The sequence below is a fragment of the Cornus florida genome, unplaced genomic scaffold (genome assembly GCF_030987335.1).
Source record: "Cornus florida cultivar Cherokee Brave unplaced genomic scaffold, ASM3098733v1 CherokeeBrave_3.0.0_Hap2_Chr07, whole genome shotgun sequence".
NCBI classification, from domain to species: Eukaryota; Viridiplantae; Streptophyta; class Magnoliopsida; order Cornales; family Cornaceae; genus Cornus; species Cornus florida.
In genome coordinates, this window is record NW_026775577.1 from 63083958 (window position 1) to 63091102 (window position 7145).

The following is a 7145-nucleotide window of genomic DNA, read 5'->3' on the forward strand; positions in this document are numbered from 1 at the left end:
GGCGATGGAAACTGAAAGATATGGGTTTTGATTTTTTGAACAATCTGGAATGATATGCCGATATGGATTTTGAACTTTGAATTGATTCTTGCAGACAGATCTTAAATATATGGGTTTTGAACTTCTGATTCTTTGAGATGGGGGAGGGCGATGACTGATGAGGAAGCCTTGAGAGTTGAGACGAGGGGGCGATGAGAAGCTTTGAGCCTTTGAGATGGGGTACGGCGGCTACGAGACTTAGGTTAGGAATCTGAAATTCTGAATGAGTGAAATTGATGACTGATAGAAATTGTCAAATGATGACCATGTGGTTTAGTGTGGACCACGTGGCTGCCTCTGCATCATTCATTCACAATGGACTTAGTGACTTTACTTTTGATGCATTTAGTAACTTTAGACTATTGATATGTATAAAATTAAATATATAATACATATAATATATATATATATATATATATATATATATATATATATATATACGTTTCCGGTTCTTACCAGTTCCCACGAGCTGGAACCGAAACCGGAACCGTATGTTCACGGTTCCTAAATTAGGAACCGAAACCGGAACTAGAACCGGTAAAAACGGTTCTGGTTCTCACGGTTCCGATTCTTTTGTGCACCCCTAGGTATGGCATCTAGAGAGAGAACGAGTGTGTGCTTTCTCTCTCCAAACAAACCCTCCCTCTATCATCACAATGTGATCTTGTTTTCCCTTTTTTATTTCTCACTCTTACACTACCGATCACTGGTTCGAGCCCAAGGACGTCGATACTTCACCGCTTCAACAGAAAAATTACGCTAACAATGATTCAGAGTACAACACCATCATTACCTCCCTCACTTCAAATGTTTCTCCATTTTCTCAATACTACTCATATATATGTGTGTATATGTATAAATTGATATTCATCTACATTGTGTGTATGTATATGTGTGTGTGTATAAATTCATATTAATCTACAAGTGTGTGTAATTGTGTATATATATATATATGCTTCTGTGACTTTTGCAGGCATTATTTATAGAGGGATGCGTATGATTTGGAAACACGATCCTACTTTTGTCTAAGGTCCTAATTTTTGTGTGACTAAACTAGCATTTGTTTCTTTACTATGTCTGCTCATATTAATTTTGGTCTTTCCCTTCACGTTATTATTAAATACTAGAAATGCATGTGTAATGGTCTTACTAATTTCAGGTTAGTTTTGTTTAAATATAAAATTGCATTTTGGGAGCAGAATCATATTTAATTAGGTGTGACATGAGCTAGTTTTTCATGGTAATTGTTCTTAACATTTATCCCAACCCAAAAAAGAGAAAAAAGGAGAAAAATGAGAGGAATGAAAATCCAAGTTTTGGTGATTATGAATCTCCCATTCCTTTGTAAAAGCATGCTCCCTGCAATTCAAGAGAGTCGATTATCTAAATTTTACCTCTAATGTGGGAAAGAAATCCAAACTCTTGATCTCAAATGTAGTCTAGTGCACCGATAAAATAATCCATTCTTTAATCATTACTGTTGTTTTAAATTGATCATATATATATCTTCAATTAATGTCACACAGCTGGGTCTGTAAGTTACTCATTTTTTTTTTAATTACCTGCTTTAGCAAGTCTTGTGACTGTGAAGTGAAGCATTACTTATTTATTTTATAGGTTGCTTTGTATAACTTCTTAATCTCGTTCTATAGTTTGACTTTTAACTTGTCTATGTTCATTATTATACTAAAATAGATTATTTAATAAAATAACCTCCCTTCAACATTTAGGTATGCTAATGTTCATGATATGACTGCTGCTGGTCTTGGTTTAAACTAGTTCTGCTACGCGGGGCATATAATTGCACATAAGATTAAGACACCTATTACTGATGATTCGGCGAACAAAGTAAGTTTCAAGTATTTACATGTTAAACCAACGGGCCAATGGCCTAGGAGTATCAGCCCCTCACCTCCCGAGGGGCTCAAGTCTCGAAAGAGACATGTGTGTGTGAGTACCAAATAGAAAAAAAAAAAAAAAAAAAAAAAAAAAAAAAAAAAAAAAAAAAAAGATGTTTTTGTTAAATTTTTATTCTGTAAGTTTCTAAATTATTTCTGATTTACTTTTTCCTGAAAAAGATAACCGAGCTTGTTGAGCAGGTCCAAGGGGTGGTCATCAGTTGAAGCATCGAGAGACAAAGCATGGCGGGTTCTTGAGTAAAGAGTTAACAGTGTATCACGTTGCAATTCATGCATGTGCTGACTTTTGGAATGTAGAGGTATCATCTCAAATATTTAATTTTATGCTTTTCAAATGAGAATTCATATAAAATTCTGCTTGCCATCAATGTGACAATGAATATTTTCTGCTCCTACAAGAAAAAATTTCTATTATATAGTGATTCTGTTATGAGATTAAGCTTAATTTATATGGTTAACAGGGCAAGTTACCTATTTACTTTATTAGCACTGTTAGCATGATTTTTATTTTTTTTTTAGGTGTCAAATTATTTGTTTAGTAAAGAGCATTTTTTTTTTTTCCTATTGAGTTGAACAGTGACATTCACATGCATTTACAAGAAAAAAGTTGTATAAATGGGTGCACCCCCTCTTTAGTGATTTTACTGTTACCATGTGTCAAGATTGATTGATAACCCCAACATCAGCAAGCTATAGCAATAATTTACTGATTCCTTTTTGCGTTTCTCCTGCATACCCTGTTTTGATCTTTACTTTTTCTGTTTTGTTTACATGGAAGCATATGCAAAACTAAGAAATTATGACTTGGGGCATTATAGCACCTGACATAGGAGTAGGCGCTCCCAACATGGGGTCTGGCCTAGTAAAGGAACACAATCAACTTGAGACTAAATTGTTGTGACAAACTAAAGGTAGCCATCTATTCTGCATGACTCAGTTTGATCAGATATGGGTGGAAAAAACTATAGTCCATCTTACTTTGAACTCCTTATTTTATGCCTAGTTGACTTTAGCTAGGATGAGCTTCCTAATTCCTTTGAGCAAACTAATTGTTGTCCTTAAAAGGAAACTCTGCAATGATCATTGCTGCTGTACCTTTCTCAAAATAGCACTATATATTCGTGAAACAATTGGATGTGAGGAACCACATCTAATAAATTTTTGAGGGTGCGAAATGTTCTTGTTTTGAACCTTTGATAATGTAAATGGAACTTCCTTAGGTATAAATTTAATATTATGCCTACTTATCCAAAAACAAATAAATAAATTATATTCTGCCCACATTTTTCAAGTTTAGTCAGTCATAATGTGAACAATCATGTAATTAATTGATATCATTTAATAGTTCTTTGCCACCAATTCCGTGTTACTTCTGATTTTGTTCAGTATGATAGGGGATACGCAATGCAAACACTATTGGAGATGCTTAAAAGGGATGGTACAACTCTTGATGTCTTTATTGTGATGCAAACTGTGAGGTACCTGATTGTTAATGAGCAATTTTTTGTCCACATACTTTTCAAGCAAACTATTCACACTCATACATACAGTACATTCATATTTGCGTGCATACATTTAATGATTATTGAATAAGTATGTGACTCTTGGTTAGCTGATCTGGTTCATTTTGTGCAATATTTGATTAAAAATATTGATGATAATCTTTTTTTCCTATGGGGCATGATCTCATTATTGCTGGGTTTCGTTTTTAGTTTACATGGCTTCATCCTTCTTTAATCTCGTATTCAAGTCGTGCTGTAGAAACTGTATGTCATACTTAATTTTTTGCTACCTCTTTAATGAATTTACATCCCATCCAAACAAGGCATTTTGTGTTAAAATATGTAGGAAATTGGGAGGGGATTTTTTGTCATTCCAAAGGGTAATTTCAGGTTTTCAAAAAAATCTGATTTCAATTAAGCACATGATGTACTTTCATCCAGAATTTAATTTCTAAAAATTAAATAAAATAAAATAAATAAATGATGGTGTGGCATATTTTTAACCCTTGGATGCATCTTTGGAGATGCTTGGAGACTAAAATTACAAATTGAACTGGATCCTCTCCAATAATTTTTATCTCCAAGCATGCATCCAAGAATAACAGTTACCATCTGTCAAATATCATTTATGAGTATATATATACACACAAGGAAGCAGTATGGTATGGAATAGTTGAGCCGCATTTTGATGATGGCTTCTCCATCGATTGTGTAGAAGATAATGAAATTTTATACATCTATCTGCATGTTTTGCGCCTCATCCCACTACTGGGCACTGATGTTTATTTCTCTCTCCGACTGCTCGGCATTGGTGTTCAATTTTTTCGTTTTGCCCTCCTGTTCATGAACCAGATAAAACCATGTTCCTCTACTAAGATTTGAACCATGCATCAAATAATTTTTTTTGGTGTGATGTTCAATTACTTCATTAACACACTCCCCAATCCCAAGAACAGTCACAAAAATGTTTTAAAAAAAAAAAAAAGAAAAAGAAAAAGATTTGCTTCAGCCATAATCTTCTTTGAGCCTTTATGAGCTTCTTAATATGTCATATCCTACCCATATTGGTGTTTGGTGCATATTAAGTTTTTTTATAGGCATCTTAAAATCAAATTGGACGGGAATAATGGTTTATCTTGATTTGAAGAGGCCCGAATACCTGTCTACATCATTTTAATTTATCGATTTATCGTAAAAAGGTGGCTAATTAGTGAAACTCATGTGCTTTTGTTAACGAGCAAGTTTAAGGATATAGTTATCATCCCTAATCAGGCTTTTATGCTAATTTTTATTACAAAAGCTTTATGATCGTGTTATGGGTTACTGAATGAGACATGCTCGCTTTATAGAAGAGCTCTTGAGGGCCAGTTTGGACTTTGGAGTTTGAGGGATTAAAGTCCTACTGTTTTTTGGAATGTTGTTCTATGGAGTATGGGAACTATACATAGAACAACATGCATGAAATGGCTTGTGGTATGTTACAAACATTCACCTGGTGGGCTTTAAGTTGGATGACATGATCTGATATCAAGTTTAAAATATAGACATCATTGAACAATATTGTTGCTTTACGCATGAATGACACCTAGTGGTGGTCTAATCAAAGGTGTTGAGAGGGATATACCGGATATAAACTTAACATTTGACATTATTTGCACAAAGTGGCTACTCTTTCTTCCACTTTACAATTCAAACATTTATCAATGCACCAAGCCATGATGCCTTTGCGATACTTCATTTTCTTTTATTTGTGCACCGGCCAGGTGCTGCAACGCAGCTAGAAGGGGGATGACTTCTGGTGGACTAACAATCAAGGAATTAAACGACTTGCTTGATCGCTTGGCTTCAACTGAAAATAGGTAAATGAGTTTCAGTTTTGTATTTTATAATGAGAGTTGGTTGCCGCAGAGTGTTGCAGCGTGAGGAACTTATTGAGAAACATTTTTTGTCCCTACATTTGCTTTTTTTTTCCTAGTTGGGTACTCACACACGCATGCCTCTACGGAGGCTCGAACCCCTGACCTCTCTTTGAGAAGTAGGGGCTTGGTACCGCTAGGCCACTGGCCTGTTGGTTCTGTCCCCACATTTGCTATAGTTCCCTTTAGTTTATGCTCAATTAGGATTACTATTCTTTGCATTTCTGGACTTATTTACTTCCTTTCAGTGATGAATGGTAGCTTTCCACTTTATCTTGCATTTATTATCTGGACATCAATTTACTTTCAGATTGTAGATAAGCAATTGTTTTCTGCTTTAAATATAACGGGAATATAATTTACTTCAGAATTGAATTAGCTGGGAAGTATTGGAAGAAAATGTCTATTGTCGTAGGCTTGACATTGCAAAGATTTTTTATATTTTTTTTAAGTTCTATTAATTTTTGTCTTTTATATTGGAACCTAGAAAATTTCTTTAAAATGTGAAAATTGATTGTGGTATTGTTGTGAATGGTTAAAACAAAATTTGGCATACCTAATGTATACTCCCGAGACATTGAGTTTTTGAGAAGTCTCAACATGCCAATGGTATTTGGATGGGATGTAAATTTTTCTCCCTCCCAGATTCTCTCTCTAATTTCTTCTCACCTCACCAGACCCAAATCGGATCACGGAAGACCATATAGGCTAGAGACAGTTTAATCAAAGAATTGATTAAAAAATAATAATAAAAATAATAAAAATCAAGCAATTGCATTCAATCAGCCATAATTTTCACCAACAGATTCCTTAAAGAAGACATGTCATTAGAAATGGGTATGAGAATTCGAAATGGCTACTATTTCTTCCACTTTACAGGTCTAAGAATTGGGTGATTGTGTAAATGTCATTAGAAATGGGTATGAGAATTCGGAGTTGTGTGTTGTGATTTTGCAGAGTTTGAGCCCCTTGTTGCCATTGACGATGTTCTCCTTCAAGATCCCGCCAGCATGTGTCCAAACTCGTCAAGATCCCAGTATGTACGTGCTTGAACTCATCGTCTCTGAGCTTCCGGGGGAACGCTGCCTTGCTCCTGAGCCTTGTGATGGCGATAGCCACGTTTGCCGGAGCCCCCACAGGGCACCTTCTCATAAACCCATAATTTCCTCCTCAAGCACTCCATACCTATTGGAGAAATGTTGATCTCCATGCGTTTGTAGAAGGTGAGAAGCAGACCAACCATGGCATAATTTCCTCCTCAAGCACTCCACACCCACAACTTTATTTTGACATCTCTCCCTATATATATATATATATATATATATATTTATATTTATTTATAAAATTTTCTCTACAAACAATTGAACTGAAATGAATGAATGAAATAAAAGTCTTGCATTAGATATGGTGCAGTGGAGATACATCATATGACAAAGAAAAGTGCACATTATATATGCACTTATATATAAAGATTTCAGTTACGAAAGATTTCAATTGGTGAATCATGCAAAGATGGAGTAGTTTGGTGAGCCATGCAAATATGGAGCTAAAATGCCAATGATGTGTTCAGTTCACTTTTACAGATTTTCTTATATTATATTATATTATATATATATATATATATATATATATGTGTGTGTGTGTGTGTGTGTGTTGAAAATCTGTGACAAATTACTGAATTAAACATAACTATATTAATTTTTCATTTGTGAATGTTAGGAATATACATCTTGACTTGAGGCTTTCAGCAGGGAAGATTTTGTAATTTT

General features: G+C 34.6%; 1 long non-coding RNA gene across 1 annotated transcript; it reads left to right on the top strand.

Moving 5' to 3' along the window:
• Window positions 1-674: 674 nt before the first annotated feature.
• On the top strand, window positions 675-6693 carry LOC132267263 (uncharacterized). Its single transcript, XR_009468955.1, has 6 exons — window positions 675-814; window positions 1013-1887; window positions 2139-2257; window positions 3353-3436; window positions 5224-5319; window positions 6334-6693. It is a non-coding gene; the product is annotated as an uncharacterized LOC132267263 (long non-coding RNA).
• The last annotated feature ends 452 nt before the right edge of the window (window positions 6694-7145 follow it).